The sequence below is a fragment of the Schistocerca piceifrons genome, chromosome 1 (assembly GCF_021461385.2).
Source record: "Schistocerca piceifrons isolate TAMUIC-IGC-003096 chromosome 1, iqSchPice1.1, whole genome shotgun sequence".
Lineage (NCBI taxonomy): Eukaryota > Metazoa > Arthropoda > Insecta > Orthoptera > Acrididae > Schistocerca > Schistocerca piceifrons.
This window is the reverse complement of record NC_060138.1, coordinates 396,287,011-396,311,013: the sequence shown is the minus strand read 5'-3', so window position 1 is coordinate 396,311,013 and position 24,003 is coordinate 396,287,011. Positions and strand designations below refer to the sequence as shown.

At 49.4% G+C, this 24,003-nt stretch overlaps 7 pseudogenes; all 7 read right to left on the bottom strand.

Annotated features, from left to right (window-relative positions):
- Nucleotides 1–660: 660 nt before the first annotated feature.
- LOC124719742 lies at nucleotides 661–873 on the bottom strand (annotated as a pseudogene).
- A 4,647-nt stretch (nucleotides 874–5,520) lies between these two features.
- Nucleotides 5,521–5,733, bottom strand: LOC124719734 (annotated as a pseudogene).
- Nucleotides 5,734–9,008: 3,275 nt separating this feature from the next.
- Nucleotides 9,009–9,221, bottom strand: LOC124719726 (annotated as a pseudogene).
- Nucleotides 9,222–12,496: 3,275 nt separating this feature from the next.
- LOC124719711 lies at nucleotides 12,497–12,709 on the bottom strand (annotated as a pseudogene).
- A 3,270-nt stretch (nucleotides 12,710–15,979) lies between these two features.
- On the bottom strand, nucleotides 15,980–16,192 carry LOC124721376 (annotated as a pseudogene).
- A 3,269-nt stretch (nucleotides 16,193–19,461) lies between these two features.
- LOC124721344 lies at nucleotides 19,462–19,674 on the bottom strand (annotated as a pseudogene).
- A 3,274-nt stretch (nucleotides 19,675–22,948) lies between these two features.
- On the bottom strand, nucleotides 22,949–23,161 carry LOC124721369 (annotated as a pseudogene).
- Between the last annotated feature and the right edge of the window lie 842 nt (nucleotides 23,162–24,003).

The window sequence follows — 24,003 nt, the reverse complement described above, 5'->3', positions numbered from 1 at the left end:
GGTGCGGGCTGATATGGCAACAGGCGACCGTCGAAAACATCGCAAAAGCAAGTGCCGGAAGGAACGACAATATACGAGAGCACTCGTCAACAGCCCAGTACTACCCTCCATGTCGAGGAGTAAACTGCGACTCCTATTTGAACGCCGCTAGCTGCCAGGGCAGTGGAGAAGCCGTGAGGCCGCCCCACAGCAGCGTCAGGCCGGTGCGAGCTATACTGGCGCGAGCTACACCTAGCCGAGTGCTTACGTCGTCCACCACCTACTGCATATGTGTGTGTGCGTGTGTACACACGTATTCTGCGTGCGTGCGGCGGCGACGACGACGACGTTCGCGAGGAGCTAAGGTTATAACTCCAAACAATTTAATTAAAATTATCTGTGAACAGACCATAAGAGACGCTAACGAGGCATCCGAAGGCACTGTCCTGTGCCCCCATAAATTACCAGCCTAGCGTAATGCGGCTGCAAGTGCGGTCCGGCTAACCGCAAAAAAAAAAAAAAAAAAAAATTACTTAAGATAATCTTAAATTAATTAAAAGAAATCGTGGTGTGTAAGCAACTAACTACTGGGCACATCAACAACTACGACAAGTTTTGCTACCAGCGGAATATCTGATCACTGCAGAATGTTAACCCATTTCAGGCTGTGTTTTAATTAATTTTAGGTGGGCCGATCCCGGCGGTACTGCAATGCCGGGCCAACCCGCTACAGAGGTGGAGCAAGCCCCTAGCACTCCGTCAGAAGCCAAAAATGAGTTTAATATTCTGGTCGTGTGATGCAGGACGTATCAGATATTAAGCTGATAAGAACAGATACTACACTTTTTTTCCCTCCTACCTCCCCTATAGCCCTACCTTTTCCTCTCCAAAAATGCCGCCATCCTCTAGTGTCGACGCAGCACGTAAAGCAGGGTGTTGTTAGTAGCAAGACTTATTGCCATAAACCGAAAATAAAAGCGGAGGCATACTCTGCTATGCCTCAGGGGGCGACGACACACTACTCAGAAACACACCTCCCTCTGCAGGTGTGAGGCAAGTGATGATTTTAAAAACTAAATAGAAAGAAATAAATAAAGACAAAAATGAAGGCAAAATAAAAAAAAAAACAGCGACGCAGCACACTCAAACGAACTGGCGAGATAATCCCATCGCCCATAGAATTAACAAAGTAATAATTCCAATAATTTTTCATACAAGGTTCACACAATTCGCATGTTACCAATTTCCATATTATCAGTATCACAGAACAGTCTACTCTAGTGATGCCCAGAAGGCCAATATCAAATCTGGGGTATGGGTAAGTCAAGGGTAGTTTGAAAGTCCGAGTGACAAAGATCCAGGGGTACACTCAGGCAATTCTTATACGAGGTGCCTTAGTTAGCCCGGAACACCTTTTGATAACCATGAACCATTGCAACTTTAAGAAATCTTGCAAAAGTAATGGTATATTTCCGGTCAGATTCCGCCAGGCGATGCTGGCTCCAAAGGTAGTCCATGAAAGAGACAGCATCTGCGAGGCAAAGGTCATAGATCGTGAAAATGGTTTGGCCCAAGAGACACACCATTGCGTTACGTCGTGTTCGGGGGTTGGTCTGAATACCAGGGTTAAGGAACCAGTCGACTGACACATAGTCCAGTGTAGTCCCACCGATCAGCGTTAATAGCACACGTGCAAGGTCCCACACTTCTGTGACGTGAGGGCATAGGAGACGATGCTCTCTGGTGTCTACGTCACCACATCGGCCGCAAGCAGCCGAGGGCCATAGGAGGATGGCCGCCAGGCGATGATTAGTGGGTATTAAATTGTTTACAACGCGATACCATAGCGCTGAAACTTCTGTGGGAAGGGCTAGGTGGTTGATATTAGCCCAAGCGTGGTGCCAGATGACCGACGGTCGTCTGTCCTCCAATTTGTGTGGTGTGAGCTGGCCTCGAAGCGCCTAGTAAAGGCGCTTCGATGTGCGTGCCTTGTCGGTGGCCACTGCTAGGATGTAACTTTGATTGAGGTGATAGTCCTTAACTGTCGTCATCCGGAATGGAATATGTGTCAAGCATACTGGTGCACGCGCCGATTGTAGGCGATAACGGTCGAAAAGCACCGCTGTTGTCCCACCTGGGTCAATCTCACGCAAAGTGGCGATACGGTGAATCAGGATTGCCGCACATTTGTGGGGAAAGTCAATGAGTCCAAGGCGACTATCGACTTTTGGCAGTGTACAAGTCTGTGCATCAACTTTGAATAGTGCACGCCGCCACAATAGGCAATATACTGTTTGTGAGATGGCTCTGCTGGTTTGTTTCGGTAGCGTAAGGAGTTGTGCTACATACCATGCCCGTGATAGGATGTAAGTATTAATCAGTTGGATTCGTTGATGGAGGTCGAGTCGTTGATCAGTGTGACTCACGCAAAGTCCTGTGATGCGCGTGAGAATCCGCCTGCACGTGAGTGTTAACATGCGCTGTGGACAGGCAGTCACCTCAAGACCCAAGATACGTTGTTCCCCTACAATCCGGTAGCATGGGCGTTCGATGGTCAATGATCGTGGTCCTAGTGGGATTAGCACCATTTTGTTGGATTTTAACATGGCACCGGATGCTCGTTCATAAACGTGGAGGACTCGGCGAACCGAATCGATGTCCCTGGCGTTTGCTACAAACACACCTACACCATCCGCCTACGCCACACTGCGGAAGGTGACGCCTGGGAAAGGAACACCATCGACCATCCGTCCGATGTCACGCAGCATGGGGTACAGCGCCAAAGCGATAAAATACACTGACAAGGGACACCCTTGTCGAACTGATCGTCTGATGGGAATTGGTCGTGATCTGCAACCGTTCACAATGATTGTGGAATTTGCTCCATCCAAGAAGTGCCGGATGACTCTTATGAAGTGCTCCCCGAAACCCATCCGCTACATAACGGCCAGCAGGTAGGATGGGAGACCCTATCGGAGGCACCGGCGAAATCTAGGGATCAATTGCAGCCGGGGTTCGAGCGTCGGCGGTGGGTGAGTAAGACAGCATCACGGTATATACACTCCTGGAAATGGAAAAAAGAACACATTGACACCGGTGTGTCAGACCCACCATACTTGCTCCGGACACTGCGAGGGGGCTGTACAAGCAATGATCACACGCACGGCACAGCGGACACACCAGGAACCGCGGTGTTGGCCGTCGAATGGCGCTAGCTGCGCAGCATTTGTGCACCGCCGCCGTCAGTGTCAGCCAGTTTGCCGTGGCATACGGAGCTCCATCGCAGTCTTTAACACTGGTAGCATGCCGCGACAGCGTGGACGTGAACCGTATGTGCAGTTGACGGACTTTGAGCGAGGGCGTATAGTGGGCATGCGGGAGGCCGGGTGGACGTACCGCCGAATTGCTCAACACGTGGGGCGTGAGGTCTCCACAGTACATCGATGTTGTCGCCAGTGGTCGGCGGAAGGTGCACGTGCCCGTCGACCTGGGACCGGACCGCAGCGACGCACGGATGCACGCCAAGACCGTAGGATCCTACGCAGTGCCGTAGGGGACCGCACCGCCACTTCCCAGCAAATTAGGGACACTGTTGCTCCTGGGGTATCGGCGAGGACCATTCGCAACCGTCTCCATGAAGCTGGGCTACAGTCCCACACACCGTTAGGCCGTCTTCCGCTCACGCCCCAACATCGTGCAGCCCGCCTCCAGTGGTGAATGGAGGGACGAATGGAGACGTGTCGTCTTCAGCGATGAGAGTCGCTTCTGCTTTGTTGCCAATGATGGTCGTATGCGTGTTTGGCGCCGTGCAGGTGAGCGCCACAATCAGGACTGCATACGACCGAGGCACACAGGGCCAACACCCGGCATCATGGTGTGGGGAGCGATCTCCTACACTGGCCGTACACCACTGGTGATCGTCGAGGGGACACTGAATAGTGCACGGTACATCCAAACCGTCATCGAACCCATCGTTCTAGCATTCCTAGACCGGCAAGGGAACTTGCTGTTCCAACAGGACAATGCACGCCCGCATGTATCCCGTGCCACCCAACGTGCTCTAGAAGGTGTAAGTCAACTACCCTGGCCAGCAAGATCTCCGGATCTGTCCCCCATTGAGCATGTTTGGGACTGGATGAAGCGTCGTCTCATGCGGTCTGCACGTCCAGCACGAACGCTGGTCCAACTGAGGCGCCAGGTGGAAATGGCATGGCAAGCCGTTCCACAGGACTACATCCAGCATCTCTACGATCGTCTCCATGGGAGAATAGCAGCCTGCATTGCTGCGAAAGGTGGATATACACTGTACTAGTGCCGACATTGTGCATGCTCTGTTGCCTGTGTCTATGTGCCTGTGGTTCTGTCAGTGTGATCATGTGATGTATCTGACCCCAGGAATGTGTCAATAAAGTTTCCCCTTCCTGGGACAATGCATTCACGGTGTTCTTATTTCAATTTCCAGGAGTGTAGAAGCAGCGGTGGAGGTGGTTCGATTCGAAACGCCACATGATTGAGTGGGACAAAGTACCTTATTCATTCCCTGTTTAAGACGTGAAGCCACACTTCGTGCCACCAACTTATAATCAGTGTTAAGAACGGTGATGGGACGTACGTCTTTAGCCCATCAGTGACCTGTGACCTTTGGATTAAAGCCAATATGTACAGCTAGAAAATCGGCGGGTAGCTCGCAACCAGCAAAAATCTCCTCGCACATTTTGCAGAAGCGGTCTCCTAACAGGCCGGAAAACCTAGCACTTCGATTAGTGCTGGAATGGCACAATCGAAGGGCGGTATCCTTGCGGAGTACCGCCAGAGATGAAAAACCGCAGTGTCAGGGCCTAAATGCTTGCAGCGTGTGCGTTCCACATGAGGGAGTGACATACGGTGGTGCGGGCTGATATGGCAACAGGCGACCGTCGAAAACATCGCAAAAGCAAGTGCCGGAAGGAACGACAATATACGAGAGCACTCGTCAACAGCCCAGTACTACCCTCCATGTCGAGGAGTAAACTGCGACTCCTATTTGAACGCCGCTAGCTGCCAGGGCAGTGGAGAAGCCGTGAGGCCGCCCCACAGCAGCGTCAGGCCGGTGCGAGCTATGCTGGCGCGAGCCACACCTAGCCGAGTGCTTACGTCGTCCACCACCTACTGCATATGTGTGTGTGCGTGTGTACACACGTATTCTGCGTGCGTGCGGCGGCGACGACGACGACGTTCGCGAGGAGCTAAGGTTATAACTCCAAACAATTTAATTAAAATTATCTGTGAACAGACCATAAGAGACGCTAACGAGGCATCCGAAGGCACTGTCCTGTGCCCCCATAAATTACCAGCCTAGCGTAATGCGGCTGCAAGTGCGGTCCGGCTAACCGCAAAAAAAAAAAAAAAATTACTTAAGATAATCTTAAATTAATTAAAAGAAATCGTGGTGTCTAAGCAACTAACTACTGGGCACATCAACAACTACGACAAGTTTTGCTACCAGCGGAATATCTGATCACTGCAGAATGTTAACCCATTTCAGGCTGTGTTTTAATTAATTTTAGGTGGGCCGATCCCGGCGGTACTGCAATGCCGGGCCAACCCGCTACAGAGGTGGAGCAAGCCCCTAGCACTCCGTCAGAAGCCAAAAATGAGTTTAATATTCTGGTCGTGTGATGCAGGACGTATCAGATATTAAGCTGATAAGAACAGATACTACACTTTTTTTCCCTCCTACCTCCCCTATAGCCCTACCTTTTCCTCTCCAAAAATGCCGCCATCCTCTAGTGTCGACGCAGCACGTAAAGCAGGGTGTTGTTAGTAGCAAGACTTATTGCCATAAACCGAAAATAAAAGCGGAGGCATACTCTGCTATGCCTCAGGGGGCGACGACACACTACTCAGAAACACACCTCCCTCTGCAGGTGTGAGGCAAGTGATGATTTTAAAAACTAAATAGAAAGAAATAAATAAAGACAGAAATGAAGGCAAAATAAAAAAAAAAAACAGCGACGCAGCACACTCAAACGAACTGGCGAGATAATCCCATCGCCCATAGAATTAACAAAGTAATAATCCTCTAAGATAGATTATGCGTTTTCCAATTTTCCAATAATTTTTCATACAAGGTTCACACAATTCGCATGTTACCAATTTCCATATTATCAGTATCACAGAACAGTCTACTCTAGTGATGCCCAGAAGGCCAATATCAAATCTGGGGTATGGGTAAGTCAAGGGTAGTTTGAAAGTCCGAGTGACAAAGATCCAGGGGTACACTCAGGCAATTCTTATACGAGGTGCCTTAGTTAGCCCGGAACACCTTTTGATAACCATGAACCATTGCAACTTTAAGAAATCTTGCAAAAGTAATGGTATATTTCCGGTCAGATTCCGCCAGGCGATGCTGGCTCCAAAGGTAGTCCATGAAAGAGACAGCATCTGCGAGGCAAAGGTCATAGATCGTGAAAATGGTTTGGCCCAAGAGACACACCATTGCGTTACGTCGTGTTCGGGGGTTGGTCTGAATACCAGGGTTAAGGAACCAGCCGACTGACACATAGTCCAGTGTAGTCCCACCGATCAGCGTTAATAGCACACGTGCAAGGTCCCACACTTCTGTGACGTGAGGGCATAGGAGACGATGCTCTCTGGTGTCTACGTCACCACATCGGCCGCAAGCAGCCGAGGGCCATAGGAGGATGGCCGCCAGGCGATGATTAGTGGGTATTAAATTGTTTACAACGCGATACCATAGAGCTGAAACTTCTGTGGGAAGGGCTAGGTGGTTGATATTAGCCCAAGCGTGGTGCCAGATGACCGACGGTCGTCTGTCCTCCAATTTGTGTGGTGTGAGCTGGCCTCGAAGCGCCTAGTAAAGGCGCTTCGATGTGCGTGCCTTGTCGGTGGCCACTGCTAGGATGTAACTTTGATTGAGGTGATAGTCCTTGACTGTCGTCATCCGGAATGGAATATGTGTCAAGCATACTGGTGCACGCGCCGATTGTAGGCGATAACGGTCGAAAAGCACCGCTGTTGTCCCACCTGGGTCAATCTCACGCAAAGTGGCGATACGGTGAATCAGGATTGCCGCACATTTGTGGGGAAAGTCAATGAGTCCAAGGCGACTATCGACTTTTGGCAGTGTACAAGTCTGTGCATCAACTTTGAATAGTGCACGCCGCCACAATAGGCAATATACTGTTTGTGAGATGGCTCTGCTGGTTTGTTTCGGTAGCGTAAGGAGTTGTGCTACATACCATGCCCGTGATAGGATGTAAGTATTAATCAGTTGGATTCGTTGATGGAGGTCGAGTCGTTGATCAGTGTGACTCACGCAAAGTCCTCTGATGCGCGTGAGAATCCGCCTGCACGTGAGTGTTAACATGCGCTGTGGACAGGCAGTCACCTCAAGACCCAAGATACGTTGTTCCCCTACAATCCGGTAGCATGCGCGTTCGATGGTCAATGATCGTGGTCCTAGTGGGATTAGCACCATTTTGTTGGATTTTAACATGGCACCGGATGCTCGTTCATAAACGTGGAGGACTCGGCGAACCGAATCGATGTCCCTGGCGTTTGCTACAAACACACCTACACCATCCGCCTACGCCACACTGCGGAAGGTGACGCCTGGGAAAGGAACACCATCGACCATCCGTCCGATGTCACGCAGCATGGGGTACAGCGCCAAAGCGATAAAATACACTGACAAGGGACACCCTTGTCGAACTGATCGTCTGATGGGAATTGGTCGTGATCTGCAACCGTTCACAATGATTGTGGAATTTGCTCCATCCAAGAAGTGCCGGATGACTCTTATGAAGTGCTCCCCGAAACCCATCCGCTACATAACGGCCAGCAGGTAGGATGGGAGACCCTATCGGAGGCACCGGCGAAATCTAGGGATCAATTGCAGCCGGGGTTCGAGCGTCGGCGGTGAGTGAGTAAGACAGCATCACGGTATATAGAAGCAGCGGTGAAGGTGGTTCGATTCGAAACGCCACATGATTGAGTGGGACAAAGTACCTTATTCATTCCCTGTTTAAGACGTGAAGCCACACTTCGTGCCACCAACTTATAATCAGTGTTAAGAACGGTGATGGGACGTACGTCTTTAGCCCATCAGTGACCTGTGACCTTTGGATTAAAGCCAATACGTACAGCTAGAAAATCGGCGGGTAGCTCGCAACCAGCAAAAATCTCCTCGCACATTTTGCAGAAGCGGTCTCCTAACAGGCCGGAAAACCTAGCACTTCGATTAGTGCTGGAATGGCACAATCGAAGGGCGGTATCCTTGCGGAGTACCGCCAGAGATGAAAAACCGCAGTGTCAGGGCCTAAATGCTTGCAGCGTGTGCGTTCCACATGAGGGAGTGACATACGGTGGTGCGGGCTGATATGGCAACAGGCGACCGTCGAAAACATCGCAAAAGCAAGTGCCGGAAGGAACGACAATATACGAGAGCACTCGTCAACAGCCCAGTACTACCCTCCATGTCGAGGAGTAAACTGCGACTCCTATTTGAACGCCGCTAGCTGCCAGGGCAGTGGAGAAGCCGTGAGGCCGCCCCACAGCAGCGTCAGGCCGGTGCGAGCTATACTGGCGCGAGCTACACCTAGCCGAGTGCTTACGTCGTCCACCACCTACTGCATATGTGTGTGTGCGTGTGTACACACGTATTCTGCGTGCGTGCGGCGGCGACGACGACGACGTTCGCGAGGAGCTAAGGTTATAACTCCAAACAATTTAATTAAAATTATCTGTGACCAGACCATAAGAGACGCTAACGAGGCATCCGAAGGCACTGTCCTGTGCCCCCATAAATTACCAGCCTAGCGTAATGCGGTTGCAAGTGCGGTCCGGCTAACCGCAAAAAAAAAAAAAAAAAAAAAATTACTTAAGATAATCTTAAATTAATTAAAAGAAATCGTGGTGTGTAAGCAACTAACTACTGGGCACATCAACAACTACGACAAGTTTTGCTACCAGCGGAATATCTGATCACTGCAGAATGTTAACCCATTTCAGGCTGTGTTTTAATTAATTTTAGGTGGGCCGATCCCGGCGGTACTGCAATGCCGGGCCAACCCGCTACAGAGGTGGAGCAAGCCCCTAGCACTCCGTCAGAAGCCAAAAATGAGTTTAATATTCTGGTCGTGTGATGCAGGACGTATCAGATATTAAGCTGATAAGAACAGATACTACACTTTTTTTCCCTCCTACCTCCCCTATAGCCCTACCTTTTCCTCTCCAAAAATGCCGCCATCCTCTAGTGTCGACGCAGCACGTAAAGCAGGGTGTTGTTAGTAGCAAGACTTATTGCCATAAACCGAAAATAAAAGCGGAGGCATACTCTGCTATGCCTCAGGGGGCGACGACACACTACTCAGAAACACACCTCCCTCTGCAGGTGTGAGGCAAGTGATGATTTTAAAAACTAAATAGAAAGAAATAAATAAAGACAGAAATGAAGGCAAAATAAAAAAAAAAAACAGCGACGCAGCACACTCAAACGAACTGGCGAGATAATCCCATCGCCCATAGAATTAACAAAGTAATAATCCTCTAAGATAGATTATGCGTTTTCCAATTTTCCAATAATTTTTCATACAAGGTTCACACAATTCGCATGTTACCAATTTCCATATTATCAGTATCACATAACAGTCTACTCTAGTGATGCCCAGAAGGCCAATATCAAATCTGGGGTATGGGTAAGTCAAGGGTAGTTTGAAAGTCCGAGTGACAAAGATCCAGGGGTACACTCAGGCAATTCTTATATGAGGTGCCTTAGTTAGCCCGGAACACCTTTTGATAACCATGAACCATTGCAACTTTAAGAAATCTTGCAAAAGTAATGGTATATTTCCGGTCAGATTCCGCCAGGCGATGCTGGCTCCAAAGGTAGTCCATGAAAGAGACAGCATCTGCGAGGCAAAGGTCATAGATCGTGAAAATGGTTTGGCCCAAGAGACACACCATTGCGTTACGTCGTGTTCGGGGGTTGGTCTGAATACCAGGGTTAAGGAACCAGTCGACTGACACATAGTCCAGTGTAGTCCCACCGATCAGCGTTAATAGCACACGTGCAAGGTCCCACACTTCTGTGACGTGAGGGCATAGGAGACGATGCTCTCTGGTGTCTACGTCACCACATCGGCCGCAAGCAGCCGAGGGCCATAGGAGGATGGCCGCCAGGCGATGATTAGTGGGTATTAAATTGTTTACAACGCGATACCATAGAGCTGAAACTTCTGTGGGAAGGGCTAGGTGGTTGATATTAGCCCAAGCGTGGTGCCAGATGACCGACGGTCGTCTGTCCTCCAATTTGTGTGGTGTGAGCTGGCCTCGAAGCGCCTAGTAAAGGCGCTTCGATGTGCGTGCCTTGTCGGTGGCCACTGCTAGGATGTAACTTTGATTGAGGTGATAGTCCTTGACTGTCGTCATCCGGAATGGAATATGTGTCAAGCATACTGGTGCACGCGCCGATTGTAGGCGATAACGGTCGAAAAGCACCGCTGTTGTCCCACCTGGGTCAATCTCACGCAAAGTGGCGATACGGTGAATCAGGATTGCCGCACATTTGTGGGGAAAGTCAATGAGTCCAAGGCGACTATCGACTTTTGGCAGTGTACAAGTCTGTGCATCAACTTTGAATAGTGCACGCCGCCACAATAGGCAATATACTGTTTGTGAGATGGCTCTGCTGGTTTGTTTCGGTAGCGTAAGGAGTTGTGCTACATACCATGCCCGTGATAGGATGTAAGTATTAATCAGTTGGATTCGTTGATGGAGGTCGAGTCGTTGATCAGTGTGACTCACGCAAAGTCCTCTGATGCGCGTGAGAATCCGCCTGCACGTGAGTGTTAACATGCGCTGTGGACAGGCAGTCACCTCAAGACCCAAGATACGTTGTACCCCTACAATCCGGTAGCATGCGCGTTCGATGGTCAATGATCGTGGTCCTAGTGGGATTAGTACCATTTTGTTGGATTTTAACATGGCACCGGATGCTCGTTCATAAACGTGGAGGACTCGGCGAACCGAATCGATGTCCCTGGCGTTTGCTACAAACACACCTACACCATCCGCCTACGCCACACTGCGGAAGGTGACGCCTGGGAAAGGAACACCATCGACCATCCGTCCGATGTCACGCAGCATGGGGTACAGCGCCAAAGCGATAAAATACACTGACAAGGGACACCCTTGTCGAACTGATCGTCTGATGGGAATTGGTCGTGATCTGCAACCGTTCACAATGATTGTGGAATTTGCTCCATCCAAGAAGTGCCGGATGACTCTTATGAAGTGCTCCCCGAAACCCATCCGCTACATAACGGCCAGCAGGTAGGATGGGAGACCCTATCGGAGGCACCGGCGAAATCTAGGGATCAATTGCAGCCGGGGTTCGAGCGTCGGCGGTGAGTGAGTAAGACAGCATCACGGTATATAGAAGCAGCGGTGAAGGTGGTTCGATTCGAAACGCCACATGATTGAGTGGGACAAAGTACCTTATTCATTCCCTGTTTAAGACGTGAAGCCACACTTCGTGCCACCAACTTATAATCAGTGTTAAGAACGGTGATGGGACGTACGTCTTTAGCCCATCAGTGACCTGTGACCTTTGGATTAAAGCCAATACGTACAGCTAGAAAATCGGCGGGTAGCTCGCAACCAGCAAAAATCTCCTCGCACATTTTGCAGAAGCGGTCTCCTAACAGGCCGGAAAACCTAGCACTTCGATTAGTGCTGGAATGGCACAATCGAAGGGCGGTATCCTTGCGGAGTACCGCCAGAGATGAAAAACCGCAGTGTCAGGGCCTAAATGCTTGCAGCGTGTGCGTTCCACATGAGGGAGTGACATACGGTGGTGCGGGCTGATATGGCAACAGGCGACCGTCGAAAACATCGCAAAAGCAAGTGCCGGAAGGAACGACAATATACGAGAGCACTCGTCAACAGCCCAGTACTACCCTCCATGTCGAGGAGTAAACTGCGACTCCTATTTGAACGCCGCTAGCTGCCAGGGCAGTGGAGAAGCCGTGAGGCCGCCCCACAGCAGCGTCAGGCCGGTGCGAGCTATACTGGCGCGAGCTACACCTAGCCGAGTGCTTACGTCGTCCACCACCTACTGCATATGTGTGTGTGCGTGTGTACACACGTATTCTGCGTGCGTGCGGCGGCGACGACGACGACGTTCGCGAGGAGCTAAGGTTATAACTCCAAACAATTTAATTAAAATTATCTGTGACCAGACCATAAGAGACGCTAACGAGGCATCCGAAGGCACTGTCCTGTGCCCCCATAAATTACCAGCCTAGCGTAATGCGGTTGCAAGTGCGGTCCGGCTAACCGCAAAAAAAAAAAAAAAAAAAAAATTACTTAAGATAATCTTAAATTAATTAAAAGAAATCGTGGTGTGTAAGCAACTAACTACTGGGCACATCAACAACTACGACAAGTTTTGCTACCAGCGGAATATCTGATCACTGCAGAATGTTAACCCATTTCAGGCTGTGTTTTAATTAATTTTAGGTGGGCCGATCCCGGCGGTACTGCAATGCCGGGCCAACCCGCTACAGAGGTGGAGCAAGCCCCTAGCACTCCGTCAGAAGCCAAAAATGAGTTTAATATTCTGGTCGTGTGATGCAGGACGTATCAGATATTAAGCTGATAAGAACAGATACTACACTTTTTTTCCCTCCTACCTCCCCTATAGCCCTACCTTTTCCTCTCCAAAAATGCCGCCATCCTCTAGTGTCGACGCAGCACGTAAAGCAGGGTGTTGTTAGTAGCAAGACTTATTGCCATAAACCGAAAATAAAAGCGGAGGCATACTCTGCTATGCCTCAGGGGGCGACGACACACTACTCAGAAACACACCTCCCTCTGCAGGTGTGAGGCAAGTGATGATTTTAAAAACTAAATAGAAAGAAATAAATAAAGACAGAAATGAAGGCAAAATAAAAAAAAAAAACAGCGACGCAGCACACTCAAACGAACTGGCGAGATAATCCCATCGCCCATAGAATTAACAAAGTAATAATCCTCTAAGATAGATTATGCGTTTTCCAATTTTCCAATAATTTTTCATACAAGGTTCACACAATTCGCATGTTACCAATTTCCATATTATCAGTATCACATAACAGTCTACTCTAGTGATGCCCAGAAGGCCAATATCAAATCTGGGGTATGGGTAAGTCAAGGGTAGTTTGAAAGTCCGAGTGACAAAGATCCAGGGGTACACTCAGGCAATTCTTATATGAGGTGCCTTAGTTAGCCCGGAACACCTTTTGATAACCATGAACCATTGCAACTTTAAGAAATCTTGCAAAAGTAATGGTATATTTCCGGTCAGATTCCGCCAGGCGATGCTGGCTCCAAAGGTAGTCCATGAAAGAGACAGCATCTGCGAGGCAAAGGTCATAGATCGTGAAAATGGTTTGGCCCAAGAGACACACCATTGCGTTACGTCGTGTTCGGGGGTTGGTCTGAATACCAGGGTTAAGGAACCAGTCGACTGACACATAGTCCAGTGTAGTCCCACCGATCAGCGTTAATAGCACACGTGCAAGGTCCCACACTTCTGTGACGTGAGGGCATAGGAGACGATGCTCTCTGGTGTCTACGTCACCACATCGGCCGCAAGCAGCCGAGGGCCATAGGAGGATGGCCGCCAGGCGATGATTAGTGGGTATTAAATTGTTTACAACGCGATACCATAGCGCTGAAACTTCTGTGGGAAGGGCTAGGTGGTTGATATTAGCCCAAGCGTGGTGCCAGATGACCGACGGTCGTCTGTCCTCCAATTTGTGTGGTGTGAGCTGGCCTCGAAGCGCCTAGTAAAGGCGCTTCGATGTGCGTGCCTTGTCGGTGGCCACTGCTAGGATGTAACTTTGATTGAGGTGATAGTCCTTGACTGTCGTCATCCGGAATGGAATATGTGTCAAGCATACTGGTGCACGCGCCGATTGTAGGCGATAACGGTCGAAAAGCACCGCTGTTGTCCCACCTGGGTCAATCTCACGCAAAGTGGCGATACGGTGAATCAGGATTGCCGCACATTTGTGGGGAAAGTCAATGAGTCCAAGGCGACTATCGACTTTTGGCAGTGTACAAGTCTGTGCATCAACTTTGAATAGTGCACGCCGCCACAATAGGCAATATACTGTTTGTGAGATGGCTCTGCTGGTTTGTTTCGGTAGCGTAAGGAGTTGTGCTACATACCATGCCCGTGATAGGATGTAAGTATTAATCAGTTGGATTCGTTGATGGAGGTCGAGTCGTTGATCAGTGTGACTCACGCAAAGTCCTCTGATGCGCGTGAGAATCCGCCTGCACGTGAGTGTTAACATGCGCTGTGGACAGGCAGTCACCTCAAGACCCAAGATACGTTGTTCCCCTACAATCCGGTAGCATGGGCGTTCGATGGTCAATGATCGTGGTCCTAGTGGGATTAGCACCATTTTGTTGGATTTTAACATGGCACCGGATGCTCGTTCATAAACGTGGAGGACTCGGCGAACCGAATCGATGTCCCTGGCGTTTGCTACAAACACACCTACACCATCCGCCTACGCCACACTGCGGAAGGTGACGCCTGGGAAAGGAACACCATCGACCATCCGTCCGATGTCACGCAGCATGGGGTACAGCGCCAAAGCGATAAAATACACTGACAAGGGACACCCTTGTCGAACTGATCGTCTGATGGAAATTGGTCGTGATCTGCAACCGTTCACAATGATTGTGGAATTTGCTCCATCCAAGAAGTGCCGGATGACTCTTATGAAGTGCTCCCCGAAACCCATCCGCTACATAACGGCCAGCAGGTAGGATGGGAGACCCTATCGGAGGCACCGGCGAAATCTAGGGATCAATTGCAGCCGGGGTTCGAGCGTCGGCGGTGGGTGAGTAAGACAGCATCACGGTATATAGAAGCAGCGGTGAAGGTGGTTCGATTCGAAACGCCACATGATTGAGTGGGACAAAGTACCTTATTCATTCCCTGTTTAAGACGTGAAGCCACACTTCGTGCCACCAACTTATAATCAGTGTTAAGAACGGTGATGGGACGTACGTCTTTAGCCCATCAGTGACCTGTGACCTTTGGATTAAAGCCAATATGTACAGCTAGAAAATCGGCGGGTAGCTCGCAACCAGCAAAAATCTCCTCGCACATTTTGCAGAAGCGGTCTCCTAACAGGCCGGAAAACCTAGCACTTCGATTAGTGCTGGAATGGCACAATCGAAGGGCGGTATCCTTGCGGAGTACCGCCAGAGATGAAAAACCGCAGTGTCAGGGCCTAAATGCTTGCAGCGTGTGCGTTCCACATGAGGGAGTGACATACGGTGGTGCGGGCTGATATGGCAACAGGCGACCGTCGAAAACATCGCAAAAGCAAGTGCCGGAAGGAACGACAATATACGAGAGCACTCGTCAACAGCCCAGTACTACCCTCCATGTCGAGGAGTAAACTGCGACTCCTATTTGAACGCCGCTAGCTGCCAGGGCAGTGGAGAAGCCGTGAGGCCGCCCCACAGCAGCGTCAGGCCGGTGCGAGCTATACTGGCGCGAGCTACACCTAGCCGAGTGCTTACGTCGTCCACCACCTACTGCATATGTGTGTGTGCGTGTGTACACACGTATTCTGCGTGCGTGCGGCGGCGACGACGACGACGTTCGCGAGGAGCTAAGGTTATAACTCCAAACAATTTAATTAAAATTATCTGTGACCAGACCATAAGAGACGCTAACGAGGCATCCGAAGGCACTGTCCTGTGCCCCCATAAATTACCAGCCTAGCGTAATGCGGCTGCAAGTGCGGTCCGGCTAACCGCAAAAAAAAAAAAAAAAATTACTTAAGATAATCTTAAATTAATTAAAAGAAATCGTGGTGTGTAAGCAACTAACTACTAGGCACATCAACAAGTACGACAAGTTTTGCTACCAGCGGAATATCTGATCACTGCAGAATGTTAACCCATTTCAGGCTGTGTTTTAATTAATTTTAGGTGGGCCGATCCCGGCGGTACTGCAATGCCGGGCCAACCCGCTACAGAGGTGGAGCAAGCCCCTAGCACTCCGTCAGAAGCCAAAAATGAGTTTAATATTCTGGTCGTGTGATGCAGGACGTATCAGATATTAAGCTGATAATAACAGATACTACACTTTTTTTCCCTCCTACCTCCCCTATAGCCCTACCTTTTCCTCTCCAAAAATGCCACCATCCTCTAGTGTCGACGCAGCACGTAAAGCAGGGTGTTGTTAGTAGCAAGACTTATTGCCATAAACCGAAAATAAAAGCGGAGGCATACTCTGCTATGCCTCAGGGGGCGACGACACACTACTCAGAAACACACCTCCCTCTGCAGGTGTGAGGCAAGTGATGATTTTAAAAACTAAATAGAAAGAAATAAATAAAGACAGAAATGAAGGCAAAATAAAAATAAAAAACAGCGACGCAGCACACTCAAACGAACTGGCGAGATAATCCCATCGCCCATAGAATTAACAAAGTAATAATCCTCTAAGATAGATTATGCGTTTTCCAATTTTCCAATAATTTTTCATACAAGGTTCACACAATTCGCATGTTACCAATTTCCATATTATCAGTATCACAGAACAGTCTACTCTAGTGATGCCCAGAAGGCCAATATCAAATCTGGGGTATGGGTAAGTCAAGGGTAGTTTGAAAGTCCGAGTGACAAAGATCCAGGGGTACACTCAGGCAATTCTTATACGAGGTGCCTTAGTTAGCCCGGAACACCTTTTGATAACCATGAACCATTGCAACTTTAATAAATCTTGCAAAAGTAATGGTATATTTCCGGTCAGATTCCGCCAGGCGATGCTGGCTCCAAAGGTAGTCCATGAAAGAGACAGCATCTGCGAGGCAAAGGTCATAGATCGTGAAAATGGTTTGGCCCAAGAGACACACCATTGCTTTACGTCGTGTTCGGGGGTTGGTCTGAATACCAGGGTTAAGGAACCAGTCGACTGACACATAGTCCAGTGTAGTCCCACCGATCAGCGTTAATAGCACACGTGCAAGGTCCCACACTTCTGTGACGTGAGGGCATAGGAGACGATGCTCTCTGGTGTCTACGTCACCACATCGGCCGCAAGCAGCCGAGGGCCATAGGAGGATGGCCGCCAGGCGATGATTAGTGGGTATTAAATTGTTTACAACGCGATACCATAGCGCTGAAACTTCTGTGGGAAGGGCTAGGTGGTTGATATTAGCCCAAGCGTGGTGCCAGATGACCGACGGTCGTCTGTCCTCCAATTTGTGTGGTGTGAGCTGGCCTCGAAGCGCCTAGTAAAGGCGCTTCGATGTGCGTGCCTTGTCGGTGGCCACTGCTAGGATGTAACTTTGATTGAGGTGATAGTCCTTGACTGTCGTCATCCGGAATGGAATATGTGTCAAGCATACTGGTGCACGCGCCGATTGTAGGCGATAACGGTCGAAAAGCACCGCTGTTGTCCCACCTGGGTCAATCTCACGCAAAGTGGCGATACGGTGAATCAGGATTGCCGCACATTTGTGGGGAAAGTCAATGAGTCCAAGGCGACTATCGACTTTTGGCAGTGTACAAGTCTGTGCATCAACTTTGAATAGTGCACGCCGCCACAATAGGCAATATACTGTTTGTGAGATGGCTCTGCTGGTTTGTTTCGGTAGCGTAAGGAGTTGTGCTACATACCATGCCCGTGATAGGATGTAAGTATTAATCAGTTGGATTCGTTGATGGAGGTCGAGTCGTTGATCAGTGTGACTCACGCAAAGTCCTCTGATGCGCGTGAGAATCCGCCTGCACGTGAGTGTTAACATGCGCTGTGGACAGGCAGTCACCTCAAGACCCAAGATACGTTGTTCCCCTACAATCCGGTAGCATGCGCGATCGATGGTCAATGATCGTGGTCCTAGTGGGATTAGCACCATTTTGTTGGATTTTAACATGGCACCGGATGCTCGTTCATAAACGTGGAGGACTCGGCGAACCGAATCGATGTCCCTGGCGTTTGCTACAAACACACCTACACCATCCGCCTACGCCACACTGCGGAAGGTGACGCCTGGGAAAGGAACACCATCGACCATCCGTCCGATGTCACGCAGCATGGGGTACAGCGCCAAAGCGATAAAATACACTGACAAGGGACACCCTTGTCGAACTGATCGTCTGATGGGAATTGGTCGTGATCTGCAACCGTTCACAATGATTGTGGAATTTGCTCCATCCAAGAAGTGCCGGATGACTCTTATGAAGTGCTCCCCGAAACCCATCCGCTACATAACGGCCAGCAGGTAGGATGGGAGACCCTATCGGAGGCACCGGCGAAATCTAGGGATCAATTGCAGCCGGGGTTCGAGCGTCGGCGGTGGGTGAGTAAGACAGCATCACGGTATATAGAAGCAGCGGTGAAGGTGGTTCGATTCGAAACGCCACATGATTGAGTGGGACAAAGTACCTTATTCATTCCCTGTTTAAGACGTGAAGCCACACTTCGTGCCACCAACTTATAATCAGTGTTAAGAACGGTGATGGGACGTACGTCTTTAGCCCATCAGTGACCTGTGACCTTTGGATTAAAGGCAATACGTACAGCTAGAAAATCGGCGGGTAGCTCGCAACCAGCAAAAATCTCCTCGCACATTTTGCAGAAGCGGTCTCCTAACAGGCCGGAAAACCTAGCACTTCGATTAGTGCTGGAATGGCACAATCGAAGGGCGGTATCCTTGCGGAGTACCGCCAGAGATGAAAAACCGCAGTGTCAGGGCCTAAATGCTTGCAGCGTGTGCGTTCCACATGAGGGAGTGACATACGGTGGTGCGGGCTGATATGGCAACAGGCGACCGTCGAAAACATCGCAAAAGCAAGTGCCGGAAGGAACGACAATATACGAGAGCACTCGTCAACAGCCCAGTACTACCCTCCATGTCGAGGAGTGAACTGCGACTCCTATTTGAACGCCGCTAGCTGCCAGGGCAGTGGAGAAGCCGTGAGGCCGCCCCACAGCAGCGTCAGGCCGGTGAGAGCTATACTGGCGCGAGCTACACCTAGCCGAGTGCTTACGTCGTCCACCACCTACTGCATATGTGTGTGTGCGTGTGTACACACGTATTCTGCGTGCGTGCGGCGGCGACGACGACGACGTTCGCGAGGAGCTAAGGTTATAACTCCAAACAATTTAATTAAAATTATCTGTGACCAGACCATAAGAGACGCTAACGAGGCATCCGAAGGCACTGTCCTGTGCCCCCATAAATTACCAGCCTAGCGTAATGCGGCTGCAAGTGCGGTCCGGCTAACCGCAAAAAAAAAAAAAAAATTACTTAAGATAATCTTAAATTAATTAAAAGAAATCGTGGTGTGTAAGCAACTAACTACTAGGCACATCAACAAGTACGACAAGTTTTGCTACCAGCGGAATATCTGATCACTGCAGAATGTTAACCCATTTCAGGCTGTGTTTTAATTAATTTTAGGTGGGCCGATCCCGGCGGTACTGCAATGCCGGGCCAACCCGCTACAGAGGTGGAGCAAGCCCCTAGCACTCCGTCAGAAGCCAAAAATGAGTTTAATATTCTGGTCGTGTGATGCAGGACGTATCAGATATTAAGCTGATAATAACAGATACTACACTTTTTTTCCCTCCTACCTCCCCTATAGCCCTACCTTTTCCTCTCCAAAAATGCCGCCATCCTCTAGTGTCGACGCAGCACGTAAAGCAGGGTGTTGTTAGTAGCAAGACTTATTGCCATAAACCGAAAATAAAAGCGGAGGCATACTCTGCTATGCCTCAGGGGGCGACGACACACTACTCAGAAACACACCTCCCTCTGCAGGTGTGAGGCAAGTGATGATTTTAAAAACTAAATAGAAAGAAATAAATAAAGACAGAAATGAAGGCAAAATAAAAAAAAAAACAGCGACGCAGCACACTCAAACGAACTGGCGAGATAATCTCATCGCCCATAGAATTAACAAAGTAATAATCCTCTAAGATAGATTATGCGTTTTCCAATTTTCCAATAATTTTTCATACAAGGTTCACACAATTCGCATGTTACCAATTTCCATATTATCAGTATCACAGAACAGTCTACTCTAGTGATGCCCAGAAGGCCAATATCAAATCTGGGGTATGGGTAAGTCAAGGGTAGTTTGAAAGTCCGAGTGACAAAGATCCAGGGGTACACTCAGGCAATTCTTATACGAGGTGCCTTAGTTAGCCCGGAACACCTTTTGATAACCATGAACCATTGCAACTTTAAGAAATCTTGCAAAAGTAATGGTATATTTCCGGTCAGATTCCGCCAGGCGATGCTGGCTCCAACGGTAGTCCATGAAAGAGACAGCATCTGCGAGGCAAAGGTCATAGATCGTGAAAATGGTTTGGCCCAAGAGACACACCATTGCGTTACGTCGTGTTCGGGGGTTGGTCTGAATACCAGGGTTAAGGAACCAGTCGACTGACACATAGTCCAGTGTAGTCCCACCGATCAGCGTTAATAGCACACGTGCAAGGTCCCACACTTCTGTGACGTGAGGGCATAGGAGACGATGCTCTCTGTTGTCTACGTCACCACATCGGCCGCAAGCAGCCGAGGGCCATAGGAGGATGGCCGCCAGGCGATGATTAGTGGGTATTAAATTGTTTACAACGCGATACCATAGCGCTGAAACTTCTGTGGGAAGGGCTAGGTGGTTGATATTAGCCCAAGCGTGGTGCCAGATGACCGACGGTCGTCTGTCCTCCAATTTGTGTGGTGTGAGCTGGCCTCGAAGCGCCTAGTAAAGGCGCTTCGATGTGCGTGCCTTGTCGGTGGCCACTGCTAGGATGTAACTTTGATTGAGGTGATAGTCCTTGACTGTCGTCATCCGGAATGGAATATGTGTCAAGCATACTGGTGCACGCGCCGATTGTAGGCGATAACGGTCGAAAAGCACCGCTGTTGTCCCACCTGGGTCAATCTCACGCAAAGTGGCGATACGGTGAATCAGGATTGCCGCACATTTGTGGGGAAAGTCAATGAGTCCAAGGCGACTATCGACTTTTGGCAGTGTACAAGTCTGTGCATCAACTTTGAATAGTGCACGCCGCCACAATAGGCAATATACTGTTTGTGAGATGGCTCTGCTGGTTTGTTTCGGTAGCGTAAGGAGTTGTGCTACATACCATGCCCGTGATAGGATGTAAGTATTAATCAGTTGGATTCGTTGATGGAGGTCGAGTCGTTGATCAGTGTGACTCACGCAAAGTCCTCTGATGCGCGTGAGAATCCGCCTGCACGTGAGTGTTAACATGCGCTGTGGACAGGCAGTCACCTCAAGACCCAAGATACGTTGTTCCCCTACAATCCGGTAGCATGCGCGTTCGATGGTCAATGATCGTGGTCCTAGTGGGATTAGCACCATTTTGTTGGATTTTAACATGGCACCAGATGCTCGTTCATAAACGTGGAGGACTCGGCGAACCGAATCGATGTCCCTGGCGTTTGCTACAAACACACCTACACCATCCGCCTACGCCACACTGCGGAAGGTGACGCCTGGGAAAGGAACACCATCGACCATCCGTCCGATGTCACGCAGCATGGGGTACAGCGCCAAAGCGATAAAATACACTGACAAGGGACACCCTTGTCGAACTGATCGTCTGATGGGAATTGGTCGTGATCTGCAACCGTTCACAATGATTGTGGAATTTGCTCCATCCCAGAAGTGCCGGATGACTCTTATGAAGTGCTCCCCGAAACCCATCCGCTACATAACGGCCAGCAGGTAGGATGGGAGACCCTATCGGAGGCACCGGCGAAATCTAGGGATCAATTGCAGCCGGGGTTCGAGCGTCGGCGGTGAGTGAGTAAGACAGCATCACGGTATATAGAAGCAGCGGTGAAGGTGGTTCGATTCGAAACGCCACATGATTGAGTGGGACAAAGTACCTTATTCATTCCCTGTTTAAGACGTGAAGCCACACTTCGTGCCACCAACTTATAATCAGTGTTAAGAACGGTGATGGGACGTACGTCTTTAGCCCATCAGTGACCTGTGACCTTTGGATTAAAGCCAATACGTACAGCTAGAAAATCGGCGGGTAGCTCGCAACCAGCAAAAATCTCCTCGCACATTTTGCAGAAGCGGTCTCCTAACAGGCCGGAAAACCTAGCACTTCGATTAGTGCTGGAATGGCACAATCGAAGGGCGGTATCCTTGCGGAGTACCGCCAGAGATGAAAAACCGCAGTGTCAGGGCCTAAATGCTTGCAGCGTGTGCGTTCCACATGAGGGAGTGACATACGGTGGTGCGGGCTGATATGGCAACAGGCGACCGTCGAAAACATCGCAAAAGCAAGTGCCGGAAGGAACGACAATATACGAGAGCACTCGTCAACAGCCCAGTACTACCCTCCATGTCGAGGAGTGAACTGCGACTCCTATTTGAACGCCGCTAGCTGCCAGGGCAGTGGAGAAGCCGTGAGGCCGCCCCACAGCAGCGTCAGGCCGGTGCGAGCTATACTGGCGCGAGCTACACCTAGCCGAGTGCTTACGTCGTCCACCACCTACTGCATATGTGTGTGTGCGTGTGTACACACGTATTCTGCGTGCGTGCGGCGGCGACGACGACGACGTTCGCGAGGAGCTAAGGTTATAACTCCAAACAATTTAATTAAAATTATCTGTGACCAGACCATAAGAGACGCTAACGAGGCATCCGAAGGCACTGTCCTGTGCCCCCATAAATTACCAGCCTAGCGTAATGCGGCTGCAAGTGCGGTCCGGCTAACCGCAAAAAAAAAAAAAAAAAAAAAATTACTTAAGATAATCTTAAATTAATTAAAAGAAATCGTGGTGTGTAAGCAACTAACTACTGGGCACATCAACAACTACGACAAGTTTTGCTACCAGCGGAATATCTGATCACTGCAGAATGTTAACCCATTTCAGGCTGTGTTTTAATTAATTTTAGGTGGGCCGATCCCGGCGGTACTGCAATGCCGGGCCAACCCGCTACAGAGGTGGAGCAAGCCCCTAGCACTCCGTCAGAAGCCAAAAATGAGTTTAATATTCTGGTCGTGTGATGCAGGACGTATCAGATATTAAGCTGATAATAACAGATACTACACTTTTTTTCCCTCCTACCTCCCCTATAGCCCTACCTTTTCCTCTCCAAAAATGCCACCATCCTCTAGTGTCGACGCAGCACGTAAAGCAGGGTGTTGTTAGTAGCAAGACTTATTGCCATAAACCGAAAATAAAAGCGGAGGCATACTCTGCTATGCCTCAGGGGGCGACGACACACTACTCAGAAACACACCTCCCTCTGCAGGTGTGAGGCAAGTGATGATTTTAAAAACTAAATAGAAAGAAATAAATAAAGACAGAAATGAAGGCAAAATAAAAATAAAAAACAGCGACGCAGCACACTCAAACGAACTGGCGAGATAATCCCATCGCCCATAGAATTAACAAAGTAATAATCCTCTAAGATAGATTATGCGTTTTCCAATTTTCCAATAATTTTTCATACAAGGTTCACACAATTCGCATGTTACCAATTTCCATATTATCAGTATCACAGAACAGTCTACTCTAGTGATGCCCAGAAGGCCAATATCAAATCTGGGGTATGGGTAAGTCAAGGGTAGTTTGAAAGTCCGAGTGACAAAGATCCAGGGGTACACTCAGGCAATTCTTATACGAGGTGCCTTAGTTAGCCCGGAACACCTTTTGATAACCATGAACCATTGCAACTTTAAGAAATCTTGCAAAAGTAATGGTATATTTCCGGTCAGATTCCGCCAGGCGATGCTGGCTCCAAAGGTAGTCCATGAAAGAGACAGCATCTGCGAGGCAAAGGTCATAGATCGTGAAAATGGTTTGGCCCAAGAGACACACCATTGCTTTACGTCGTGTTCGGGGGTTGGTCTGAATACCAGGGTTAAGGAACCAGTCGACTGACACATAGTCCAGTGTAGTCCCACCGATCAGCGTTAATAGCACACGTGCAAGGTCCCAC